General features: G+C 43.0%; 1 non-coding gene across 4 annotated transcripts in view; it reads right to left on the minus strand.

Moving 5' to 3' along the window:
* The window catches only part of LOC106781224 (uncharacterized), a 38,281-nt gene extending 14,547 nt beyond the window's left edge, over positions 1-23,734 (minus strand). For 2 of the 4 annotated variants that reach the window (XR_011432320.1, XR_011432319.1), the window contains exon 1: positions 23,594-23,734. This is a non-coding gene — a transcript (uncharacterized protein). Of the gene's footprint in view, positions 1-18,501; positions 18,741-19,139; positions 19,375-23,593 lie in introns of all 4 variants that reach the window. The other 2 variants (XR_011432318.1, XR_011432321.1) reach the window with 2 other exon arrangements.
* Positions 23,735-26,608: the final 2,874 nt, after the last annotated feature.

A 26,608-nucleotide genomic window follows, 5' to 3' on the forward strand; every position in this document is an offset into this window, starting at 1 on the left:
TATATATGTATATATACATATATACATACATACATACTTATATATGTATATATACATATATACATACATATATACTTATATATGTATATATATATATATATATATACACCATATCTTCTTTATCCAATCATCACTTGATGGGCAATTAGGTTACTTCCACATCTTGGCTATTGTAAATAATGCTGCAATCAACATAGCAGTGCATGGGACTTTTGGAATTGCTGACTTCAAGCTCTTTGGATAGATACCCAGTAGTGGGATGGCTGGGTCATATTGTATTTGTATTTTTAATTTTTTGAGAAATCTCCATACTGTTTTCCATAGTGTCTGCACCAGTTTGCATTCCCTCCAGCAGTGTAGGAGGGTTCCTTTTTCTCCACAACCTCTCCAACATTTGGTACTTTTTGTTTTGGTTATTTTTGCCATTCTAATGGGTGTAATGTGATATGTTAGTGCAGTTTTCATTTGCATTTCCCTGATGATCACTGATGATGAACATCTTTTCATGTGCCTATTGGCCATCGGTATATCTTCTTTGGAGAAATGTCTGTTCATCTCTCCTGTCCATTTTTTGATTGGGTTGTTTTTTGTTGTTGTTGAGTTGTGTGAGTTCTTTATATATTATGGAGATTAACCATTTGTTAGATATATGACTTGCAAATATTTTTTTCCCAATTAGTGGGGTTTTTTTTGTTTCAATCCTGTTTTCCCTTGCCTTGAAGAAGCTCTTTAGTCTGATGAAGTCCCATTTCTTTATTCTTTCTATTGTTTCCCTTGTCAAGAAGACATGGTGTCCGAAAAGATCCTTTTAATACTGATGTCAAAGAGTGTACTGCCTACATTTTGTTCTAGAAGTCTTATGGCTTCAGGTCTTACCTTTGGGTCTTTGATCCATTTAGAGTTAATTTTTGTGAATGGTGAAAAAGAATGATCAATTTTCATTCTTTTACATGTGACTTGCCATTTTTCCCAGCACCATTTGTTGAAAAGACTTTCTTTTCTCCATTGTATGCCCTCAGATCCTTTGTCGAAGATTAGCTGTCCATAGATGTGTCGTTTTATTTCTGGGCTCTCAATTATGTTCCATTAATCTGTGCACCTGTTTTTCTACCAGTACCATGCCGGTTTGATTCCTGTAGCTTTGTAGCATGTTTTGAAGTCAGGGATAGTGATGCCTCCCGTTTTGTACTTTTTTCTCAGGATTGCTTTAGCAACTTGGCGTCTTTGGTTGCCTCATATGTATTTTAGGACTCTTCATCCTATTTCTGTAAAGAATGTCATTGGGATTCTGATTGGGATGGTGTTGAATCTGTAGATTGCTTTAGGTAGAATGGACATTTTAACTATGTTTATTCTTCCAATCCATGTGCATGGAATGTCTTTCCATCTCCTTATGTCGTCATCCAATTCTCTCAGAAAGGTCTTGTAATTTTCATTGTATAGGTCTTTCACTTCCTCAGTTAAATTCACCCTGAGCTATTTTATTCTTTTTGTAGCAATTGTGGATGGTATTGTGACCTTGAGTTCCTTTTCTGTTAATTCATTTTTAGAGTATAGAAATGCTACTGATTTATGCAAATTGATTTTATACCCGGCAACTTTGCTGTAGTTGTTCATTACTTCTAAGAGTTTTCCAATGGGTTCTTTGGAGTTTTCTATATATAAGATCATGTCGTCTGCAAACAGCGAGACTTTCACTTCTCCCCTCCCTATTTGGATTCCTTTTATTACATTTTCTTGCCTGACTGCTCTGGCCAGGACCTCCAGTACTATGATAAATAAGAGTGGTGATAGAGGGCATCCTTGTCTCATTCCTGATTTCAGGGGGATGGCGTTCAGGTTTTGACCATTGAGTATGACGTTGGCTGTAGGTGTATCATATATGGCCTTTATTATGTTGAGGTCATTCCCTTCTATGCCCATTTTCTTCAGAGTTTTTATAAGTGGCCGTTGGATCTTGTCAAATGCTTTCTCTGCATCTATTGAGATGATCATGTGGTTTTTATTCCTCAGTTTGTTGATGTGGTGTATCATGTTGATTGATTTGCAGATGTTGAACCATCCCTGTGTCCCTGGTATGAATCCCACTTGCTCATGATGCATGATCCTTTTGATGAATTGCTAAATTCTGCTTGCCAAAATTTTGTTGAGAATTTTTGCATCTTTGTTCATCAGCGATATTGGCCTGTAGTTCTCTTTTTTCGTGGTGTCCTTGTCAGGCTTTGGTATCAGCATGATGTTGGCCTCGTAGAATGTGTTAGGAAGTGTTGCATCCTCCCTAAATTTTTGAAATAGCTTGAAAAGGATAAGCATTAAATCCTCTCTGAAAGTTTGGTAGAATTCCCCAGGAAAGCCATCTGGTCCTGGGGTTTTATTCTTTGGGATGTTTTTGATTGCTGTTTCAACCTCTTTCCTAGTGATTGGTCTGTTCAAATTGTCTGCTTCTTCTTGACTGAGCTTGGGATATTGTAGGAGTGCAAGAATTTATCCATTTTCTCTAGGTTATCCATTTTTTTGGCATATACTTTTTTGTAGTATTCTCTCATAATCCATTGTACTTCTGTGGAGTCTGTTGTCATTTCTCCTCTTTCATTTCTAATTTTGTTTATTGGAGCTTTCACCCTTTCTTTCTTTGTAAGTCTGGCTGGGGGTTTGCCAATTTTATTTATCTTCTCAAAGAACAAGCTCTTTGTTTCATTGATCCTTTCTACTGCCTTTTACATTTCAATAGCATTTATTTCTGCTCTGATTTTTATTATTTCTGTCCTTCTGCTGACTTTGGGCTTTGTTTGTTATTCTTTATCTAATTCGGTTAGGTGTAGTTTAAGATTGCTTATTTGGGATTTTTCTTGTTTCTTAAGATGTGCCTGTATGGTGATGAATTTTCCTCTTAATACAGCTTTTGGTGTATCCCATATGAGCTGGTATGGCATGTTATCACTTTCATTTGTTTCCAGGTATTTTTTTATTTCTTCTTTAATTTCTTCAATGATCCATTGCTTGTTCAGTAGCGTATTGTTTAGTTTCCACATCCTTGTGCCTTTCTCAGCTTTTTTCTTGTAATTAATTTCTAGCCTTATAGCATTATGATCGGCGAAGTTGCTTGTTAGTATTTCAATTTTTTAAAATTTATACAGTCTCGCCTTGTTTCCCAACATATAGTCTATCCTTCAAAATGTTCTGTGTGCACTTGAGAAGAATGTATATTCTGCTGTTTTTGGATGGAGTGTTCTATATAGGTCTATTAAGTCCAACTGTTTTAGCTTTTTGTTTAATTCCACCATTTCCTTGTTGATTTTCTGTCTGGATCATCTGTCCAGGGTTGTGAGTGAGGCGTTCAGGTCCCCTACTATTATTGTGTTATTTTTGATATCTTAGGTTTGTTAATAGTTGCTTTATGAACTTTGGTGTTCCTGTGTTGGGTGCATAGATATTTATAAGCGTTATTTCTTCTTGATGAAGTGTCCCTTTGATCATTATATATTGTCCCTCTGTGTCTCTCTTTACCTGCATTATTTTGAAATCCGTTTTGCCTGATATAAGTATTGCAACACCTGCTTTCTTTTGCTTGCTTTTAGCTTTAAGTATTGTCTTCCACCTCTTCACTCTGAGCCTGTGTTTGTCTTTGGGGCTGAGGTGTGTTTCCTGGAGGAAACAAATTGTTGGAGGTTATTCTTTAATCCATCTTGCCACTCTGTGCCTTTTTATTGGAGAGTTCAATCCGGTTACATTGAGGGTGATTATTGATGCATGTGGGCTTAATGCTCTCATTCTCTCACTTATTATCTGGCTTCCCTGCATTACCTTTGTTTCTCGTCCTGTGTGTTTTAGCCTACCAATTGACTTCTGCAATTTCTTATGCTGGGTTTCTTAGATTTTTCCTTATTTACCTTTTGTGGCTCTGTTCTGTTTGTTTTAGTGGCTACCCTGAAATTTGTATTTAGAAGCTCATGTATAATACTGTCTATTCTCTGGTGGTCTCTTACTTACTTGGCCTAGACTGATTTAGTCCCTTTGCTCTTCCCCTCCTAAATTATTATTTTCATCTCTTATTCCAACTTGTGTTATGAATTTGTAGTTAGAGTGATAAGATCGTCTTTGCTATGGTGGTTTCTTTACCTTTATCCTAATGCTATAGTTGAATATTTGCTATCCTATCCTGGTTCTATCTATCTGTCTCCCTACTCTGTGGTTTGTGACCCCTTTCTCCCTTTTTTTCTTTTTTCAGGTATGAGAGCCTTCTTGAGAATTTCTTGTAGTGGAGGACTTTTGGTTACGAATTCCCTTAACTTTGGTTTGTCTGGAAAAGATTTAATTTCTCCCACATATCTGAAGGATATTCTTGCTGGATAGAGTATTCTTGGCTTAAGATTTTTATCTTTTAAAGCTTTGAATATGTCACTCCATTCTCTCCTAGCTTGTAAGGTTTCTGTAGAGAAATCCGCTGAAAGTCTGATAGGAGTTCCTTTGTAGGTTATTTTCTTCTGTCTTGGTGCCCTGAGTATTCTTTCTTTGTCTTTCATTTTTGCCATTTTTACTACTATATGCCTTGCACTAGGTCTTTTTACATTGACAAATCTAGGAGATCTGAAAGCTTCCTCCACACACATTTCTCCCTCAATCCCTAGATTTGGGAAGTTCTCTTCTATAATTTCATTAAGCACACTTTCTGCTCCATTTTCCTTTTCCACGTTCTCAGGAATTCCGATGATTCTTAAATTCGTCCTCCTCATTGAATCCACTATTTCTCTGATATTTTCCTCATTCTTTTTAATGCTTAGTTCTTTCTCTGTCTGGAGCCATTCAGCCTGTCTATCTTGGAGTATGCTAATTTTCTCCTCTGTGGTGTCTACACAGGCATTCAGAGAATCCGTATTCTGTTTTATCTGCTCCATTGTATTTTTCATCTCTAGTATTTCTGATTGATTCTTCTTTATAGTTTCAATCTCTTTTGTGAAGTAACTCCAGAACTCGTTGACTTGTTTCTCTATCTTTCCCTCATCCTCATTGAGTTTTTTGATGATAGCTACTCTGAACTCATTTTCACTTAGTTTACATATTCCCAAGTCCTCAGGACTTAATTCTGTGTTTTTATTTTTTTCCTTCTGGTCTGGAGCTTTTATAAATTGCTGGATGGTAGAGGAGTGGTTTTTTTCTCATGATGGTAGTTTTGGTTGCAGTTACAGCCTGTCGCCACTAGATGGGGGTCAAAGGTCATGCGTTCTGAGCTCTCCACCTTCAGGCAAGATGGCAGCACCCAGCATGGGTTCAGGGACGAGGGGCACTTTCTCTCGCGTGCTGATCTGGATTCCGATCTGCTCTAGTTCTCTGGTCTCCTGGGGCCCTGCCTTCATGGGGTCCCCATGCACAGAAGCATTCCCCCATCAGCGGGTTTCCACTGCACCGGTGGCAGGAGTCCTGGATGATCCCCTGATCACACAGCTCCTCCCCCACTCCTTCCTTCACCCGCAGCAGACATCCCAGTCCCTAGAGGAGGGAGCGAAGTTCTCTCCTACCCCATTCCAGCACCTCCGAGGGTGGTGCCAGCCTCTCCATCCTCCCTCGTCTTGTTGCTGTAGTTTTCTGACGCTTGGTCATTAGGATTATTGGTTTTGAAATTCAGTTTTTCCAATTCTTTGGTTGTAGTTTGGAGGGGAGAGACAAATCTGCTGAAAGTATCATAGGGGTTCCTTTGTAGGTTAGTTTATTCTGCCTTGCAACACTGAGTATTCTTTCTTTCTCATTCACTTTTGCCAGTTTTACTACTATATGCCTTGCACTAGGTCTTTTTACATTGACAAATCTAGGAGATCTGAAACTTCCTCCACTCACATTTCTCTCTCATTTCCTAGATTTGGGAAGTTCTCTGCTATTATTTCTTTGGGCATGTTTCTGCTACATTCTCCTTTTCTTCGCCCTTGGGGATACCAATAATTCTCATATTGCATTTCCTCATTATTTCTCGGAGGTTTTCTTCATTCCTCTTTAGTCTTAGGTCTCTCTCTTCCTCTGTCTGGACCCATGCAACCTATCTTCAATTATGCTGATTTGCTCCTCTATGGCATCCACACAGGCATTCAGGGAATCCATATTATGTTTTATTTCTTCCATTGCATTTCTCATCTTTAGTACTTCTGAGTGATTCTTCTTTATAGTTTCAATCTCTTTTGTGAAGTAACTCCAGAACTCTTTGACTTCTCTATATTTTCCTTTACCTCATTGGGTTTTTTCACGATAGCTATTCTGAATTGATTCTCATTTAGTTTACTTATTTCTGAGTCGTCAGGACATAATTCTGAGTGCTTGTTTTCCCTCTGGTCTGGAGATTTGATGAGTTGACAGATGCTGGAAGACGGACGGATGCTGGAAGATGGACAGGTCTTCCCCATTGTGATATAATTTGGTTGCAGTTACAGCCTATCGCCACTAGATGGGGGTTGAGAGCCATGTATTCTGAGCCCTCAACCTTCAGCCAAGATGGCATGTCACAGCACAGGTTGGGGGTGGTGGGGCACCTACTCTTGCATGCAGACCCGAGTTTCCCAATCAGATCTATCTGCTCTCCTGGGGTCTTGGCATAATGAGGTCACCACACGAGAAAGCTTTCACCCAGTTAGAGGGCTTCTGTCTGGGCTGCAAGGGCACTAGGGAGTCCTGAGTGATCCTGCTGATGCACGGCCCCTCCCTGACTCCTTCCCTCAGGGAGCCTCCCATGGCAGCGATCCCAGTCTTTAGGGGAGGGAGCGAAGTTCTCTCTTACCCTGTTCCAGCTCCTCTGAGGGTGGGTACAGCATCACTGACCTCCGTCATTTGACTGCCCTCAGTCTCTGAGGATTCCTGTGCAATCAGCATGTTTTTTGGTGGACTATGGTTGCTCTTTTTTGTTGTATGTTGGAGGGGAGAGAGTCCTGGGCAAGCTCACTCCACCATGATGCTGACATCACTCATCCCCCCAGCTGCCTCTTAATATTGGGATTCCTCAGGCTTCCATCCTCAGTCCTCCTCTCATGTACACACGCATGCATGCATGTACACACACTCCTTTCTCCTGTATTTTCAATCTCAGCTGATGGTGTAATCACCTACTTGTTCTTTTAAGCTAGAAACCTTAGAGTCAACCAAAATTAGGATTGTACATAAACCCAATTGAAAGAAATCTAACAGGATAAACATAAATTCCCAGGGCTAGCCCCAAAACTAATGCATAAAAACCGGATGAATGTATAGTTAGACAGATCTAGTGGTTTTCTTTTTTCTTTAACTCAGTGTATGATGTGGTCATCACTGTATGATGTGGTTATCACAAGGATAGAGTTGTAATCATATACAGTAGGCACAAGAAGAAAGGAAATACTCCTACCTAAACTAATAGAAGAAAATTGCTCCAACATGAGACATGAGTATCCGTCTTTTGCTAATCAAGCCATGCCTAGACTAGTGCATTTCCTTCCAAATTCTACAGTTTAAAAATGAATTAAAACAAAAGAAACCACCAATGTGGTGACCTGACATGAAGTCATGTTTTGTAAGGGATTTCTGACGAACTGGAGATGTTTCAACTCAAAAAGACTGAGAAGACTGGATGACCATCTTTGCACATTTCTAAGGATATTCCGTGGAACTGGGATTCAGCCTGTACTATGTGTCTCCAAAAGACAGGATGGGTAGGAGAAATAAGAAAGTACACTTCCACTCAATGCAAGAAACAACTTACTAAGAAACAAAAGTGTATGAAAAACATGATAGGGTGCAGGAAAGGGATGGAAATGGCTTAGGATAATGGAGAAAAGAGGCTGTCGGAAAATGGACTATCTCACCTATGAGGTCTTTTATACAAATGTAAAAGTAACCACTAAACAAAAAATCAGGGCAGAGCCACACTTCATAAATAAAAAGAAAACTGACAAAGCCATGAGAGAAAACTTCCCAAGTGAAGTAGCAGTCAGACATACAAGGGAAGGGAAACAGTGAACACATAGAACAACTGGACTACAACAGATAAAACCGAAGTATTATGCCCTAAAATATCAATAATAACTCTAAATGTAAATGGATGGAATTCTCCAATCAAAAGACACAGAGTAGCTGGGAGGATTCAAAAAGAAGACCCAACAATATGCTGCCTCCAGGAAACACATCTCAGCTGAAAGACAGACACAGGCTTAGTGTGAAGGGATGGAAGACGATACTCCAAGACAACAGCAAATAAAGTAAGCAAGTGTTGCCATATTTATATCAGACAAAGCAGACTTCAAGATAAAAAAGACAAGGAGAGACAAAGAGGGGCAGGAGACAATGATAAAATGGATTTTCTGCCAAGAGGAGATACTATTAGTGAATACATACACATCTAATGCAAGAGCTCCAATGTACATAAAGCTACTATGAACAGACCTTAAGGGAGAAATTCACAGCAACACAATCATAGTAGGGGACATCAATACCCCACTTACATCAAGAGATAGATCATCCAGACAGAAACTCAACAAGGAAATAGTGGATTTAAGTGAACCACTTGAGCAGATGGACTTAATAGATATATATAGAACATCCCATCCCCAAGCAGCAGAATACACATTCTTCTCAAGTACACTTGGAACGTTCTCAAAGATAGAATATATGCTGGGAGAAATGGCAAGCCTCCGTAAATTTAATAAGACTGAAATAATATCAAGCCACTTTTCTGACTACAATGCTATGAAACTAAAAATCAACTACAAGACAAAAAGCTGGGAATATCACAAATATGTGGAGACTAAACAACATGCTACTGAACAACAATTGGATCTAAATAAACCAAAGGAAAAAAATTTTTAAAACCTGGATAAATATATACAGGAAAACACATCATCCCAACTCTTATGGGATGCAGCAAAAGTAGTTCTAACAGGGAAATTCATAGCAATACACGGCCAACACAATAAAAATCTCAAGATGACACCCAACAGAACTTGAAAAAGAAGAATAAACAAAGCCCAAGGTCAGCAGAAAGAGAGAAATAATGAAAATTTGTGCAGAAATAAATGAAAAACAGGCTAAAAACTCAGTAAAAAGGATCAATGAAACTAAGCGCAAGTTCTTGAAGAAGAGAAACAAAATTGAACAAACCCTTAGCCAGACACACTAAGAGAAAGAGAAGGCTTAAATAAAGTTAGAAATGAAAGAGGAGAAATTTCAAAGGATATCGTAGAAATACAAAGGACTATAAGACAATACTATGAAAAACTATATGCCACCAAATTGGATAACCTAATAGAAATAGCAAATTCTTGGAATCATACAAAGTCCCAAAACACCCACAGACAACATTATACTCAATGGTGAAAAACTGAAAGCCATCCCTCTGAGAACCAGAACAAGACAAGGGTGCCGACTCTTGCCACTCGTATTCTACATAGATATGGATGCCCACTCTTGCCACTCCTATCCAATATAGGTGTGGAGGTTTTGACCACAGCAATTTTCCAAGAAAAAGAAGTAAAACGCATCCAAATTGGAAAGGAAAAGATACCATTTGGAAATACAGATCTACACAAAGGAATGATGAGCCCTGGAAAAGGGATCCAAGATGGCGCCATGAGTAGTCCTCTTTGTCTCTCCCACTTCGAGTCTACAATTATTTGGACGCTCATCGCTTAACAAAGGATATCCAGATAGCATCTCAGGACGTCTGAGAGACCCACATGACTATACATCGGAAGGCGGACGGACTTCCCTCAGGAAGGAGGTGGAGATAGGTGAAAACTCTCCGACCCCGACCAAACAGCCTAGTACCTGCAAGCGGCTTTCTTCCAACGGACACCCCCAGAAGATCAACACACACCTAGGGCAGGAGCGAGCACACACCAGAGGAGCGACGGTGGAAACAGGTGACCAGAACCCTACCTAAACCCCCCGCAATTACTCCTAAATGCAGAGGGAAATTCTAGAGTTACACACCTGAGCCTGTGGGGAGAGTCTCGCCCCGCCATTGGCGGGGAGATCCCGCCTGGTGTCCACTGCACCTGGAGGGTCCCAGAGAGAATCACAGAGGGTACGGCGGGCCCCTGGCTGCCACTGCCTGCATGGTGGGGCAAGGGATTGCCGGAGATCTTGGAGAGAACTGGGGCTGGGTGAAGCTCCAGAGGCCAGCTCTGTGCCCCGGAGGGGAAGCTCCAGAGTTCCACCCGGGCAGCAGACAAAACTCTCTGTCTGCCATTAGTGGAGGGGCCACGCCCAGCATTCACAACTCTAGGAAAGTCCCGGAGACAACCCCAGAGGGTGCGGTGACCCCCAGCTGCCATTGCCCACCCCATGGGGCAAGGGATTGCTGGAGATCTCGGAGAGGACTGGGGCTGGGTGGAGCTCCAGAGGCCGGCTCCGCAGCCTGGAGGGGAAGCTCCAGAGTTCCGCCCGGGCAGCAGACAAAACTCTCTGTCTGCCAGTAGTGGAGGGGCCACGCCCAGCATTCACAACTCCGGTAAAGTCCCGACAACAATCCCAGAGGGTGAGGTGACCCCTACCTGCCGTTGCCCACCCGGCAAGGCAAGGGATTGCCGGAGATGTTGGAGAGGACTGGTGCTGGGTGGAGGTCCAGAGGCCGGCTCCGCCGGCCCGGAGGGGAAGCTCCAGAGTTCTGCCCAGGCAGCAGACAAAACTCTCTGTCTGCCATTAACGGAGGGGTCACGCCCAGCATCCACAACACTGGGAGGGTCCTGGAGAGGAGAATATCAGGCAGGGCAGCAGCTGACCAGCTACCACTGAAATCAGGATCTCCAGCTATCCCCCAGACAGGGCAAAGGGCTCCCCAAGTTCCTGGGGAACAGGACTGGGGCTGGGTGGAGTTCCAGCGACCCGGCTCCGTAGCCTAGGGGGAAACCCTACAGGCTCACAACAGCCTCAGTGAAAGCCTCTGCACAGCACTAGCAGAGAGCACCCATCCAGCAGCCACAAGGCTGGAAGACCCTGGGACAAAAGTAGCATAGCTAGGTGAGCTAACCACAGACTGTAGAAGATGCCAATAGCTCTGCTGCAACCCATAGTGGACAAGTGAGATGTTATGGGTGCCAACAGTGACGGAGCAGCAAATATAAGTGATCCTATCCCTGGCCACTGGAAAAGCCCATAACACCGTTGCAGACCCCAAGGAGGGAGCACGACTAGGTGGGCTGCAACAGTAGGCACCAGCAGCCTGAAGCCCCCCCGTGACGGCCCCCACAGCAGAAGAGGGAATCCAAAGGACCACTGTGACTACGAGGAGGGGCCCAGGCCCAGTTAGCAACTGTGGATAGGGTTCCTGGTTGGTGCAGTATAAACAGCTGCTCCCCCACCACACCAGCAGAAACAAGTGGAAGGAGCAACTAAACTCTCTCTCTATGTGGAGGCACAAATCTACGACATTAAGCAATATGAAAAAATACATTAAATGGCCAGAACAGAAGGAAAATAACAAACACATAGAAAACAATCCCAAAGAAAATGAGATATATAACCTAAATGACAATGACTTCAAAACAGCCATCATTAAAATACTCAATGAGTTAAGAGAGAATTCAGATAGACAACTAAACTAGTTCAGGAGCTATGTCACAAAAGAGTTTGATATGATAAAGAAGAACCAAACAGAAATACTGGAAATGAAGAACACAATAGAGGAGATTAAGAAAAATCTAGATGCACTGAACAGTAGGGCCGATAATATGGAGGAAAGAATTAGCAATTTGGAAGATGGGAATATAGAAATGCTGCAGGCAGTGGAGGAGAGAGAAGTGAGACTAAAAAGAAATGAAGAAACTCTCCAAGAATTATCAGACACAATTAGGAGATGCAATGTAAGGATTATAGGTATACCAGAGGGAGAAGAGAAGGAGAAAGGGGAAGAAAGCCTATTCAAAGAAATAATGGCTGAGAACTTCCCAAATCTGGTAAGAGAGATGGATCTTCAGGTGACAGAAGCCAATAGATCTCCAAACTTTATCAATGCAAGAAGACCAACCCCACAGCATATAGTAGTGAAGCAAGCAAAAGTCAACGACAAGGAGAAAATACTAAGGACAGCCAGGCAAAAGAAACTAACCTACAAAGGAACCCCCATCAGGCTATCAGCAGATTTCTCAGCAGAAACTTTACAGGCTAGAAGAGAGTGGAATGATATATTCAAAAATCTGAAGGACAAAAACCTACAGCCGAGAATTCTTTACCCAGCAAAAATATCCTTCAAATAAGATGGAGAAATAAAAACTTTCCCAGATAAACAAAAATTAAGGGAGTTCATTGCCACAAAACCTCCTCTTCAGGAAATCCTCAGGAAAACCCTCATTCCTGAAAAATCAAAAAAAGGAAAGGGGCTACAAAACCAAGAGCAGAGGAGATAAGTAGAAGGACAACAACAGAGAGTAGCAGCTCTACATCAGAACAGATTAAACCATGGGATGAGAAACAAAGGAAATTGAAGAAAACCAGAAAACAAGACACAAAATGGTAGTGGTAGGCCCCCACATCTCAATAATCACTCTCAATGTAAATGGATTGAACTCCCCAATCAAAAGACACAGAGTGGCAGGATGGATCAAAGAACAAGACCCAACAATATGCTGCCTCCAGGAAACACACCTCAGCCCCAAAGACAAACACAGACTCAGAGTGAAGGGATGGAGAACAATACTCCAAGCTAATAATGAACAGAAGAAAGCAGGTGTCGCTATACTAATATCAGACAAGGTAGACTTCAAAGAAAAACAGATAAAGAAAGACAAAGAGGGACAGTATATAATGATAAAAGGGACTCTCCACCAAGAAGACATAACACTTATAAATATATACGCACCCAACACAGGAGCACCAAAATTAGTAAAGCAACTCTTAATAGAACTAAAAGAAGACATCAACAACAATACAATAATAGTAGGGGACTTCAACACACCATTAACACCAATGGACAGAACATCCAGACAGAAAATCAACAAGGAAATAATAGAATTAAATGAAAAATTAGACCAGATGGACTTAATAGATATATATAGAACACTTCATCCAAAAACAGCAGGTTACACATTCTTCTCGAGTGCACATGGAACATTCTCAAGGATTGACCATATTTTGGGAAACAAAGCAAACATCAATAAATACAAGAGAGTTGAAATAATATCAAGCATCTTTTCTGATCATAATGCTATGAAACTAGAAATCAACTACAAGAAAAAAGCAGAGAAAGGTGCAAAAATGTGGACACTAAATAACACGCTTCCGAACAAACAATGGATCACTGAAGAAATTAAAGAAGAAATCAAATATTATCTGGAGACAAATGAAAATGAGAACACGACATACCAAATCATTTGGGATGCAGCAAAAGCAGTCCTAAGAGGGAAATTCATCGCAATACAGGCTCACCTCACTAAACAAGAAAAAGCTCACATAAGCAACCTCAAACAACACCTAACAGAACTAGAAAAAGAAGAACAAACAAAGCTCAGAGTCAGTAGAAGGGGGGAAATAATAAAAATAAGAGCAGAAATAAATGATATTGAAACAAAAAAGACAGTAGAAAGCATCAATGAAACAAAGAGTTGGTTCTTCGAAGAAATTAACAAAATCAACAAACCTTTAGCCAGACTTACCAAGAAAAGAAGAGAGAAATCTCAAATAAATAAAATTAGGAATGAGAGAGGAAAAATCACAACAGATACCAATGAAATACAAGGGATCATAAGAGAATACTCTGAAAAACTATATGTCAACAAATTGAACAACCTAGAAGAAATGGACAAATTCCTATACTTCTACAACCTCCCCAAACTGAATCAGGAAGAAATGGAGAATCTGAATAGGCCAATCACAAGTAAGGAAATAGAAACGGTAATCAAAAACCTCCCCAAAAATAAGAGTCCAGGACCGGACGGCTTCTCTGGAGAATTCTACCAAACATTCAAAGAAGACTTAATACCTATTCTTCTCAAACTGTTCCAGAAAATTGAGAAAGATGGAGTACTCCCTAACACATTCTATGAAGCCAACATCACTCTGATCCTCAAACCTGACAAGGACAACACAAAGAAGGAGAACTACAGGCCGATATCACTGATGAATATAGATGCAAAAATCCTCAACAAAATTCTGGCAAACCGAATACAGCAATACATCAAAAAGATTATACACCATGATCAAGTGGGATTTATACCAGGGACACAGGGATGGTTCAACATCCGCAAGTCAATCAACGTGATACACTACATCAACAAAATGAAAAACAAAAACCACATGATCATCTCAATAGATGCAGAGAAAGCATTCGACAAGATCCAACACCGATTTATGATAAAAACCCTCCATAAAATGGGTATAGAAGGAAAGTACCTCAACATAATAAAGGCCATATATGACAGACCCACAGTCAACATAATACTCAATGGACAAAAAGTGAAAGCCATCCCTCTGAGGACAGGAACAAGACAAGGGTGCCCACTTTCACCACTCCTATTCAACATAGTACTGGAGGTGTTGGCCAGAGCAATTCGGCAGGAAAAAGAAATAAAAGGAATCCAAATAGGTAATGAAGAGGTAAAACTCTCGCTGTTTGCAAATTGGAAAGGAAGAAGTGAAACTCTCACTGTTTGCAGATGACGTGATTCTACATATAGAAAACCCTAAGGAATCCATCTGAAAACTATTAGAAAGAATCCACAACTACAGAAAAGTTTCACGGTAAAAAATCAACTTACAAAAATCAGTTGCATTTCTATACACTAAAAACAAACTAGCAGAAAGACAAGTCAAGAATAGAATCTCATTTACAACTGCAACAAAAGAACTAAATACCTAGGAATAAATCTTACCAAAGAGGTGAAAGACCTACACACTGAGAACTATAAGACACTATGGAATGAAACTCAAGAAGATATAAAGAAATGGAAAGATATTCCATGTGCATGGATTGGAACAATAAAAACAGTTAAAATATTCATATTACCTAAAGCAATCTACAGAGTCAATGGAATCTCAATCAGAATCCCAGTGACATTCTTCACAGAAATACAACAAAGAATCCTAAGTATACATGGAACAGCAAAAGACCCAGAACAGACAAAACAATCCTGAGAAAAAAGAACGAAGCTGGAGGCTTCTATACTACAAAGCTCTAGGAATCAAAACAGCATGGTACTGGCACAAAAACAGACACCCAAATCCATGGAACAGAACTGAATGCCCAGGCATCAAACCACACATCTGTGGACAGCTAATCTTTGACAAAGGAGGCAAGAGCATACAATGGAGAAAGGAAAGTCTCTTCAAAAAACAGTGTTGGCAAAACTGGACAGCCACAAGCAAAAGAATGAAAGTAGACCATTACCTTACACTGTACACAAAAATTAACTCAAAATGGATTAAACACTTGAAGGTAAGACCTGAAATCACAAAACTCCTAGAAGAAAACATTTGCAGTACACTGCTTGACATTGGCCTTGGGAGCATCTTATGAATACCATGCCGACACAGGCATGGGAAATGAAAGAAAAAATAAACAAGTGGGACTACATCAAACTAAAAATCTTCTGCAAGGCAAAGGAAACCATGAATAACACAAAAAACAGCCCACCAACTGGGAGAAAATATCTGAAAATCATATATCTGACAAGGCGTTAATTTCCAAAATGTAAAAATAACTCAATGACAAAAACAGAAACAACCGGATTGGAAAATGGGCAGATATGAACGGACATTTTTCCAAGGAAGATATACAGAAGGCCAACAGGCACATGAAAAGATGCACGACATGGCTAATTATGAGGGAAATGCAAATCAAAAATACAATGAGATATCACCTGACACCCGTCAGAATGGCTATAATGATGAAGACAAAAAATAACAAATGTTGGAGAGGATGTGGAGAAAAGGGAACCCTACTACACTGCCGGTGGGAATGTAAACTGGTGCAGCCACTATGGAAAACAGTATGGAGATTTCTCGAAAAATTAAAATCTGAAATACTATATGATCCAGAGATCCCACTACTGGGTACATATTCAAAGAAATTGAAAACAACAATTCAAAGAGATTCACACACCCCTATGTTCGTTGCAGCATTATTCACAATAGCCAAGATGTGGAAGCAATCCAGTGTGCTTCAACTGAAGAATGGATAAAGAAGATGTGGTACATATATAAAACAGCATACTACTCAGACATTAAAAAAGACAAAATTGTCCCCTTTGAAACAATATGGATGGAGTGTGAGGGTGTGACATGAAGTGAAAATAAGACATACAGAGTAAGACAAATATCCCAAGATTTCATTCATATGTGGAAGATAAACAGAGGGGTAAAGAGAACAGATTAGTGGGTACCAGAAGGGAATGGGGTTGGGGGTGAGCAAAAGGTGTAAAGGGGCACATATGTATGGTGATGGATAAAAATTAGACTGTTGCGGGTGAGCACGATGCAGTCTCCACAGAAACTGAGAAGCAATCATGTACACTTGAAATTTCACAATGTTATAACCCATGATGACCTCATTTTTAAAAAAAGAAACAAAGAGGATATGCTGTCTCTAGAGCAGTGGTTCTCAATTGTGGATGATTTTGTCCCCCTAGCCAAATTTGGTGCTAAACATCATACAATTCAGAGAACAAGCCTCCACCACAATGGAGGACCCATCTCAAAAGTCATTACTCCCATGGTTGAAAAACACTGTTCTGGAGTTGGGGAGTTTCCCGTCACTGGAGGCATGCATGGTAGCCCAGACCAGACAGTGTGATGACATCTAATACATGGCTTTTGAGATCAGTGGGAAATGAGTTGAAAAAATATTTTTTGTTTCAGATCACTCTCCAGAGAAAAACACTTTAAGGGATACTCAAGTGGTGAGAATGACAAACATTTGTTGAACACGGACTGTGGGCCACACATTATAGCAAGTGATTCGTGTACACATCTCAGAGTCAATTCTGACAACCCTACCATAAAACAGGTAGGATTGAACCTCGATTGGATGGTAAAATCAGGTTGCCCTAATGTCACAGAGCAGTCAATGCTGCAACTCAGATCTACCTGACTCCATTGACATATGTCACTGTCGAAAGCAGAAACAGGAAATTACTTTCAAACTTCTGTGCTCTAGAAAACAAATGAAGTGTCACATATTCCAGAAGTGTTGGCACAAAGTCTGAACAGGTTTTTGCTCACTGCAAACCTAGCTGGCCAGGAGAAAGGGGAAAGGATTCTTTGAAGCCATCCTGTGATGAAGGAGAGAACAGTATCTGGATTGTCCCCAAGTGCCTACTTCTATAAGAGCCACATATAATATTCATATATTCACGGAATCTCAGTCAGAAGCTGAGCCAGACAATGACATCCTTTTAGCATGAAAGTTCAGTATGGCAGACTTTTGGACATCCCTGACTGGGAATCCTGCCGTTCACAAAGACAGTAAGTGCTGACCCATGCTTTCTAGGCTGCCTACACTGATGCCCATGGGTCAGGATGCAGTGGGCCTGCTTACACGTTGGTCAAACTGTCACTAGGGCACAGTAGCCAAACAATGATAGTTTTGAGTGAGCAGAGCAAGTTGCATAGCACTGTAAGAGCTTGCTCTTCTGCAGGAAAAAAAACCCACAAATTTTGTGATAATACTGAACGGCTGCAATCACAAGTGAAGTATTCTTGATTGATCTCCACATTCAGTGGAAAATACTTCTAGACTGAAAGGAAAGAATCAGCCCAAGGAAGTTAAATCAAACAGAAAAGGCAATTTGAAGACAAAGAAGGGGTTGCACTAAAGCTTTTCACACCACCAGTCTTTCATTAACACACGTCATGGTAATCAGGCAGTAAAATCCTTTGCTCAGCAAGTCATCATTGTATTTTTTGAAAAACAAGATGTTATGCTTTTCCATGTTCTAAATAAAGAAGCAGAAATGCATTGATATGTAGTAGTTTGATTGACATTAAATAAATTATATTTGGTGGTGGCCTTAAAAAAAGGACAGAAGCCTAAAATGTATCTAAGATCAACTTCTAAATGCACAAAATAAAGCAGAAACCAAATCAGATTCCCACAGATGCATGGAAAACAGTATAATTTTCTCCAAGTAAGAAATCAAGAAATGAAGTGGGTTCTAAGAAAAAAGGAACTGAGTATGTTTGGTCAGAAATTAAGAAGTTAGGGTTTGATCGCTGTCACCTGTCACATCCCACTGACTATAAGCAAAGTGTTCCTATACTATTCTAGGTTCCTATTCTACCCTTGAAGATCTTCTGGATCACTGGCAGGAAGTACATGATGTCCTCACTGACTGGAAATGCTTCCCTCAGAATAAAAACCTGAATGCTGCAATTAGAGCCATGTGTCCCTGTCAGCTCCTCAGTGATTTGGAAGGACCTTGTTCCTCACCATTCTCTGTATAGTTCTTCACATACAAGTATCAGGACATGCTGATTAAATCAAAATAAAGAAAAGTGATCCGTTGACTTTTCCTCGTTGGGCCAATTCATGAATTCTGTGTTCTTCTCATTTCAGTTGCTCACCTCTTAGACACTTTAGAGAAGAAATGTCATCCACATCAGCAATGAGCCAACAAAGGACTCTTCTTCTGACATGTACAACTTACTAACAGCAGTGTTCCTAGCTTCAAAGTCCAGCGGAGTCCTCAGTGTCCATCACCAAAGTCATGACAGAGGTCTGAAATCTACCATTACCCTTCTAGGAAAGCCCAGGGACTTCAGATCCCGAAGGGACACCACTCTTTTAGCTTTTGGGAAGACAGCTGTAACACAAAGCGCTAAGTCAACGTAAGGGTCATGGTTATACCTTGTTCTTTCTACCAACCCATCGCTGCCATACGTGATCCTAAGACAACGTTCCTTCAAGACCATTTCTCCAATAGCTTTTTCCTGCTCAAGAACTTCCACTGAAACTCATTATCAACTCTGTAACCTAGCCAGCAGTTTTCTATCCTCATGAACCACTTATACTTCCTTTCCTTCCCTCCTCCTCTTCACACACGTGACTCCCTGAAACAGCCAGTTCGGACCTATCTCCTCTACCATCTGTCTTGCCTCATGCTATTCTCTGGAACGTTTTCCCCTTCTTGTCAAATGCACACACACTCTCTTCAAGACTCGAGCCATGTCCTACCTTCCCAAGTCTGTATTCATTTTCATACCTAAATGCTCACTTGTCTCCTCCCATCTTCATTTTGGAATGCTGTTTGCAGTATAAGCCAACACGTTTTGAATGAAGACAAAAAAGATGATCCAATGAATCCATTTAGCATTAATTTTTGCAGAAGATATGAGGTTTACACCTTGGTTCACTTTATTTCTTTTCCTTTTGCCTACGGATGTCCAACTCTTCCAAAACCATGTGGAAAACAACAGTTGCACTCCTGGGCATTTACACTAAAAAAATGAAAACAGATGCACACAAAAACCTGTACGTGAGTGTTCAGAGCAGCTTTATTTGTAATAGTCAAAAACTAGAAACAACCCACATGTCCTTCAATGGGTGAATGGTTCAATAAAATGTGGTAGAGCCATATAATGGATGAGCACAACACAGTGATCAAAACCAGGAAATTGACACGGATACAGTATTAGTCATTCAACTACTTAGTAGAAGTTCACTTTGGACTGAAATCCCCTAGGTGTGTGTAGAGTTCTATGATGTTATCTCATGCATGAAAATCCATGTAACCATGACAACAATCAGGACACAGAACTGTTCTATCACCCCAGAGAAATTCCCTCATGCAACCCCTTTAGAGTCACACCCCCAGTTGTGACCGTGGTAAAATGGATCTCTTCTCAATTTCTACAGTGTTGTCATTTTGAGAATGCTGTATAAATGGAATCAATCACACAGCCTTTGCGGATTGGCTTTTTTCACTCAGTACAATGCCTTAAGCTCTATCCAAATCATTGCATATGTCAACAGTTTGTTCCTTTTTGTTATGACATTTTATAATTAGATATAATCTGTACATTGATAGCTCTGTAGCCAGGTTACATAGTACACTGCCAGAAGAAGTCAAAAAAGCAACACTGCCTGTTGAAACCATAAAAGTTTCTGTTTCTGGGTCTCCCAGACGTAGCCTATGAAGACTAAAGGTTTAAGGGCACTTTCTAACACTTGGTATTGTGAAATGTGCTCACAACACATTCATATACAGAATCATCCAACAGTGGCAATTGTTCAGCTATTCCTTGAGAAACAGCAATTAACCAGAAACAATGCTGTAGTCATCTTAGCTACAAGATTTCTAACTTTATGTCTTCATGGAAAATTTTAGATACAGTTCACAGTTAGATAGAGAATGGAGTCTCTTTTGGTTCTTGAAACAAGGAGCTAGGTCCGGAGCAGAATATCTGCCCCACAAGCCAACAGCAGCTAGACAGACAGTTTGCAAAGAGAAAACGACATAAATGCATAGGAAAGTATGAGAAAGCCCCCAAAAGTGTGGGATGGTGCTGCCCTGCATTCTGAAGTCTCAAACTAAGAACTTTATCATTTCATTATATGATTCCAGATAGTACATCCTCCCACTTCATGTATATGGCTTTTTTGATAAACATTTTCGTGCGCACATATGTTTAATATTCACCCTAAATATCTGCCAGCATGAACAATGTCTAACTTAGTTTTCAGACCCTGCCATACTCGTTCCCATCCTGTGGGCCAGAGACCCAGGGAAGGACAGGAGTTCTGGCAAAGAATCATCAAAGCCCATGTACCTACATGAAGACTAAATCAAGAATATGACTCACAATGGATGTTTCCAAGATGACAAAAATGCTGTGGCTAAGAAAATTCTTAACAAATTTACTGAAGAAGATTAACGAAAAGTAGAATAGTTTCCTGTCTTTAGCATTTATTGATGAATATTAAACATCTAACTCCTATTGGGGGAAAACACACACCTCCTACCTCTCTAGGCTCTCTAGAGAGCTTTTCTTTTCCAAAGGGCTGTCCGTATGTCATCCAGAACAACAACAGTAAGGAGAACGTGCTTGAGTTGGAATGCAAAGATTTAAGTCAACATTGGGAGAGATGGAGCAGGAATCACTGGAAAAGTGCATGAAATTATTGCGAAACAGAAACCTTCAAACCCCAGGTCCTTAATTCCCATTCAGGAGCCAAGGGGAAACAATTCAAGTGCATGGCACTTTTTGCATCTTTATAATGGCAAGTGGGAACATCCTCCCAGGAACTGTGGTCAAAAGGGCCAGAGACATCCTAGGGCACAAACACATCATGTTACACCACCTAGCCACATGCTTTGCCAGGATTCTATCAGCTTTCTAATTAATCTTGCATCCTTATCAAAAATTCCATGTTGTCTTCAAACATGCCCTACACATTTGTTGACCTCTTGTGTGCTGCATGCTAGATAACTGCAGTCAAAAAGAATGATGTCTATTAGTTTAAAACCATGACAACTTGCTTCCCAAAAACACTACAGTAGCAAGAACAGACTCTGCCCCCAGCACAGCCCCCAATATTGAGCAGGCCCCCGACATCTGGGGCAAAAATCAGACCACTTCTGCTCACGCTGAATAATAACCTCATCCGGCATGTCTGAAACCTACTCTCCAGACCTATACAGGTACCAATCCATTCTCAAAACCCATCAACACCCATGTCATGAGAGCCTCCTCCACACACACACACAGAGGCAGCATTTATTCCTGTTAGGTTTGCTGCCTGAGGTATGGAGACAGAAGCACTTGCACATTGATAGGAATCCAGGAGTCATTCTTCATTGCACATAAGGTCCACTTAAAAGCTTTGCTTCATTTCCAGAAAGCTTTATTTTTCAAGTCAAAATTCTATTCATTTACATTATACTTTATTAAAGACGACTTTAAGGAAAAATATATAGTTGTCAACATAAAAATGTTATTTTTTTCTTTTTTAGATATCGGGGACATTCATATAATAATAATAATAATTGTAACTATTTCACAGCAGTTCTCAAATACAAAAAAAGCTGCCCTATTTAAGAATTTAATTTTAGGGACTCACAACATTTTGAAAGCATTACTGCGACTTTTAAAATACACACTGCATCTTGCTAGACAACTTAGCACAAGCTTTCTGTATGATCATCTCCTGGGCACTTTCTCACTTGCTATCTGCTAGGTTCTACGCTTGACACATCCCTGCATCATCTCATTGGTTTAACAACTTTTGCAGCACTGAGCAGAACAGGAGGTCGTTACACTATAAATATTAGGGTAGATTATTAATATAGATATGAGCGCTAAAATGACAGCAATGCTTAACACAGTTTACTGTTCTTAAATTGAGGTTGTGTTGCTGTGTTAACTCAGAATCTGATCAGCACTGTCCCAAGGCACAGAGAACACCATCTGTGGCCCGTTCAGCAGAGAAAGCCATTCAGTGACCTTCCCTTCTACAGGGAGCAGATGAACATCACCTTATCTATGCAGAAGTTTAATGCCAATCACTACACGCCAGTTGGGACAGTATAAACAGGCACAGAACAAAATGATTCTATGAAACACTCTTGCTTCCCTCTGAAATTGCTTTACGATTGTAGCTCAAATTCTTCCCCAAAGAATCCTGCTCTGCATGTCATAAAAAGTAAGGTGCCTATGTCCTGCTTTGAACTCTTAAAAATAAATACTGCCCTGCATTTTCTTTGATTCTTGCAAATTTCAGACTCAACAGATAGGCAATCCCAGTAGGAAAGAGAAAAAGAACAAGAACTCAGGAGGCTCTTCCACAGTCCCCCAAACCCACAGCCCTCCCACAGCAAACCGGTAGGTCCATGTTGTTCTAGGACATGGAGATGGGGAGAGGCAGCAGGCGTCCACACCAGGCGAGACAAAACCAGGTGACTCAAGAGGAGGCAGGTAGAGAATCAGGCTGACTCCCAGGAGCCAAGGGCGGCCTCCCCCCTCCCTCCGACCTGGTGCTTGGCCAGCTGTCCCTCCCCCTCCCTCTGACCCAGGACTTGGCCATCTACCCCTCCCACTCGCTCTGACCCGGGATTCAGCCGGCTGTACCTCTCCCGCACCCATGACAGCGGAGAGCCCAGACGCACGCGGTCCGCACATCAGGCAGCCTCTCTGAGCCTGAGACAGACGCCAGGACTGTCCCAACCCCCCCGTCCCGCCCCCCGCCCTTCGCTGGGGAGCGGGGACGGAGGGGACGGAGGGGACGGAGCCCCCAAGGAGCCCTGTGCAGCCCGCGAGCCCCGCGCCCCGGCCCTCGAGGACAGCGCCCCGCAGGCCTCAGCGGACACGGCGGGCCAGGGCCGCGCCGCCGCCCGGAAGGCTGTCCGGGACCCGTGCTCGGGCTCAGGGCGCGTCTCCCCTCGGAGCCGCCCTCCCGCCCCGCTGCGACCCTGCCCGCCGTCCCCCGAGGGCCTCCGCGGAGCCCCGCAAAAGCGCTCCCGCCCGGGCTCCCCGCGGAAGCGACGTCCGGAGCGGGCAAGGGCGGCACAGACCGTCCTCCGCTGGCCGAGCACCCTACGCTGCGCGAACCTGACCGGCCGCCCCCGCCCAGGAGGGACGAGGCCTGACCGGGACAGCCCCGCGGGGCACTTGTGGCTCAGAGGGACCGGGTCAGAGGGGATGCCGGCACTCTCCCTACCTCTTGCCTCAGGCGCATAGCTACGCTATGGGCAGCAACTTTCCACCTCATTTGCCTACTCCACGCTGAGGCGGGGACTGACCCTCCTGACTGGGATGTCTGTGGCCTCCCCATTGGCTGGGGAAGAGCAGGAGTTGGGGGACGAGCGGGTGGGCGAATGAGTGACGGGGCGGAGCGAGGGGAGGGCGGGGCGAAGTGGAGGGGAGGGGCGAGCGGGGGCGGGGCGAGTGGGAGGGTGGCGCGAGCGGGGGAGTGGGAGCGGGGGCGGGGGGAGGGGTCGGCGATAGTGGAGCCGTTGGCAGCAGGGAGTTGGGCGCCAGAGGAGCTGGGGCAGCCACGTGCCACTGCACTGCACGTGGGCAGACAGGGCGAGCTGGGAGTCGTGGCAAACGGGATCAACCAGGAGGAGGTGGAGACTGTACTGGCCAACCGCCAGCCAAGGAAAGCCAGGAGCCACGCTCCTCCCGCCCGCTGCCTGATGGGAAATGGAGTCTTTTTACGGGAAAAGTAAGAGCCCAGTCTCTCTGCCTCCTGCCCTTTGGGAAATGTAGTCCACAGCCTGTAAGTCCTACCTTCTGATCTGATGCTGCAGTTCTCAGTGCCATAAAAGCCGAAAGAAACATGGAGGAATTCACATTAAGGTTGAATGTTACTCCACAAAATTGAGTTTCATCACCAAAGGTAACATCAATATTTTCTTTTTCATATTTTGTTTTTGAGGCAGATTAGTCCTGAGCTAACCTCTGCCACCAATCTTCCTCTTTTTGCTGAGGAAGAGTGGCCCTGAGCTAACATCTGTGCCCAACTTCCTCTACTTTATACGTGGGATGCCTGCCACAGAATGGCTTGACAAGCAGTACGTAGGTCCGCACCCAGGATCAAAACCTGCAAACCCCAGGCAGCAGAAGCAGAATGTGTGAACTTAACTGCCAGCCCCACTGGGCTGGCCCAAATATTTTTTGTATTATTCCTAGAAAAACCAAAAAACACTTGTTTGGGGAGGTTTTCCAGGTTTGGCTTGTAAATCAAGATGAGGCAGTAGGGATCTCATCAAGATGGCAGCATAGGCAGACTCTGAACTCACCTCCTTCCACAAACGGAACTGGGTTACAACTATTCTTGGAAAAATTTCCCTGGAGATAAAACTGGAAACTGGATAAAAAGAAGCCCCACAATAAGGTACAGTCCTGACTGAGGTGGAAGAGGCAGGAATCCCTTCTGGAGAGAAAAAAGCCACCTTCACAAGCCACGGACCTTCACAGCCAGTAGGGGAGGAGCCACCCTAAGGTACGCAGCCCTCCCTGGAGAAGTGGGGACCTGAGCAGGGGCCCTTTACCCCCATAAGCATCCTTCAGACTCAGCACAACTGAGATGAGTGCTCTACTATTTGGCTTGGCTGCCTATTGACTGCAATGGGGCAATACCCCCAGAAAAGCTATCAGATGAAAGCAGGAAAACACCGGGTCTTAAAGGGCCCAGGCACAAATTCAGCCATCTCAGAGAGAAACCTAAAATCACCAAAAAGAAAGCTTCACAATCTTTTGGTGAAAAGAGATTCACCTGGTGGGCTCTGGGTGTGTCTCTGTGAGAGGTGAGACCTCTCCAGAGACAGACATTGGTGGTGGCTGATGCGGGGTCGGTGAGCCGAGGAGTAGAAAGAAAGATATCTTAGACTCTCAAGATCTGGCAGTAGTGCTCTTTTATTTAGAGAATAGTGTGGAATAGCATGGGGACAGGACCCATGGGCAGTCAGAGCTTCTGCTGCCGCCGCTTCTGCTGCCCCCGCTGGCATGGGGACAGGACCCATGGGCAGGCAGAGCTGGTGCGTGGGGACAGGACCCACGGGCAGTCAGAGCTCCTGCTGCTGCCCCGAGTTGAGGGTTAGGGCTAAATTTAAGGCATAGGTATGTGAGTCATCTCTTTACAAGACAAAGGAAAAAAAAGTTAAAATGGTACCAGTGCCGGTAGGGTCCGGCCATGGGGCGGTCCCACAACTTTTAGATAAGAATCAAACCGGATTGAGTAAATGGCAGAAGTCACCGCTCAAATATTATCTTCAACTAAAGACAAAGGAGGATTTTGGGGTGGGGGGTCAGTTACATGAGGTTGCCAGACAGTAAACAACTTAAGTTCTTGCCTTCCCCATTAAGAGTTTCCAGAGATAAGGCCATCCCCCCTTCCTCCTGGCGCAGAGAGGGAGGCATGGAGATTTCCTTCACAAATGCAATTGTCTCTGATCAAAGGGCAAACAAATTCCACTCCTCGGAGCCTGCTTCTTATCTGTAGTTTTAAAAGTAACCAGCCTAAAAATCCTCATCATAAACTGTTTTAAAATTAAGCAGCCTAAAAATCCTCATCAGTGGCCATTGTTGTGACCTAGTACAGGCATGCTGACAGATGCTGGCAGACAGCGTTGAAGTTCTTCCCCTGCCCAACAGCCTGGGGGTCTGCCAAACCAACTAGAGCACAGAAATAATCCAGTTCAGCCAGGGCAGGCAGCCTGCCCTAGGGACCTGCCCTACACAAGAGCAAGCCCTCAGGCTACTTGTCAGCCTGCATAGACTGGGTGCTTTGATCCTCTGCAGGTAGGAGAGTGTGTCCACCTCTATGGGGCAGGGACTGTGTGAGGAACAGGTGAACTGTGGGGGGCATTGTTGGAGAGGTGGGGGCCTCTGCAGTGGGGTGACAGGTACATCCCAGGGGGTCAGGAAGTGTGCACGAAACAGCGCTCTGTGATGGGGGCCCAGAGGAGCTAACGCCAGAGACCTCGTGACCCAACCCTCTCTGATGACAGACAGGGAGACTGAGACCTCAGGCAGGGAGGAAGAGCTCGAAACTGATGTGCTTCCTGACTCAGAGGGGCCCAACTTCTCTCTCCACATCAGCGAGACCAGAGGAAGGGACTGAGTCCAGCTCAGACAGAACCTCCTGCAGCTCTGAGCCTCAGCAGCCCAGGGAACCTGGACAGTGGCTTATGCAGAGCCTCCATCACTCATCGCTGAGATAGGCCTGACG

The sequence above is a fragment of the Equus caballus genome, chromosome 24 (genome assembly GCF_041296265.1).
Source record: "Equus caballus isolate H_3958 breed thoroughbred chromosome 24, TB-T2T, whole genome shotgun sequence".
NCBI lineage: Eukaryota > Metazoa > Chordata > Mammalia > Perissodactyla > Equidae > Equus > Equus caballus.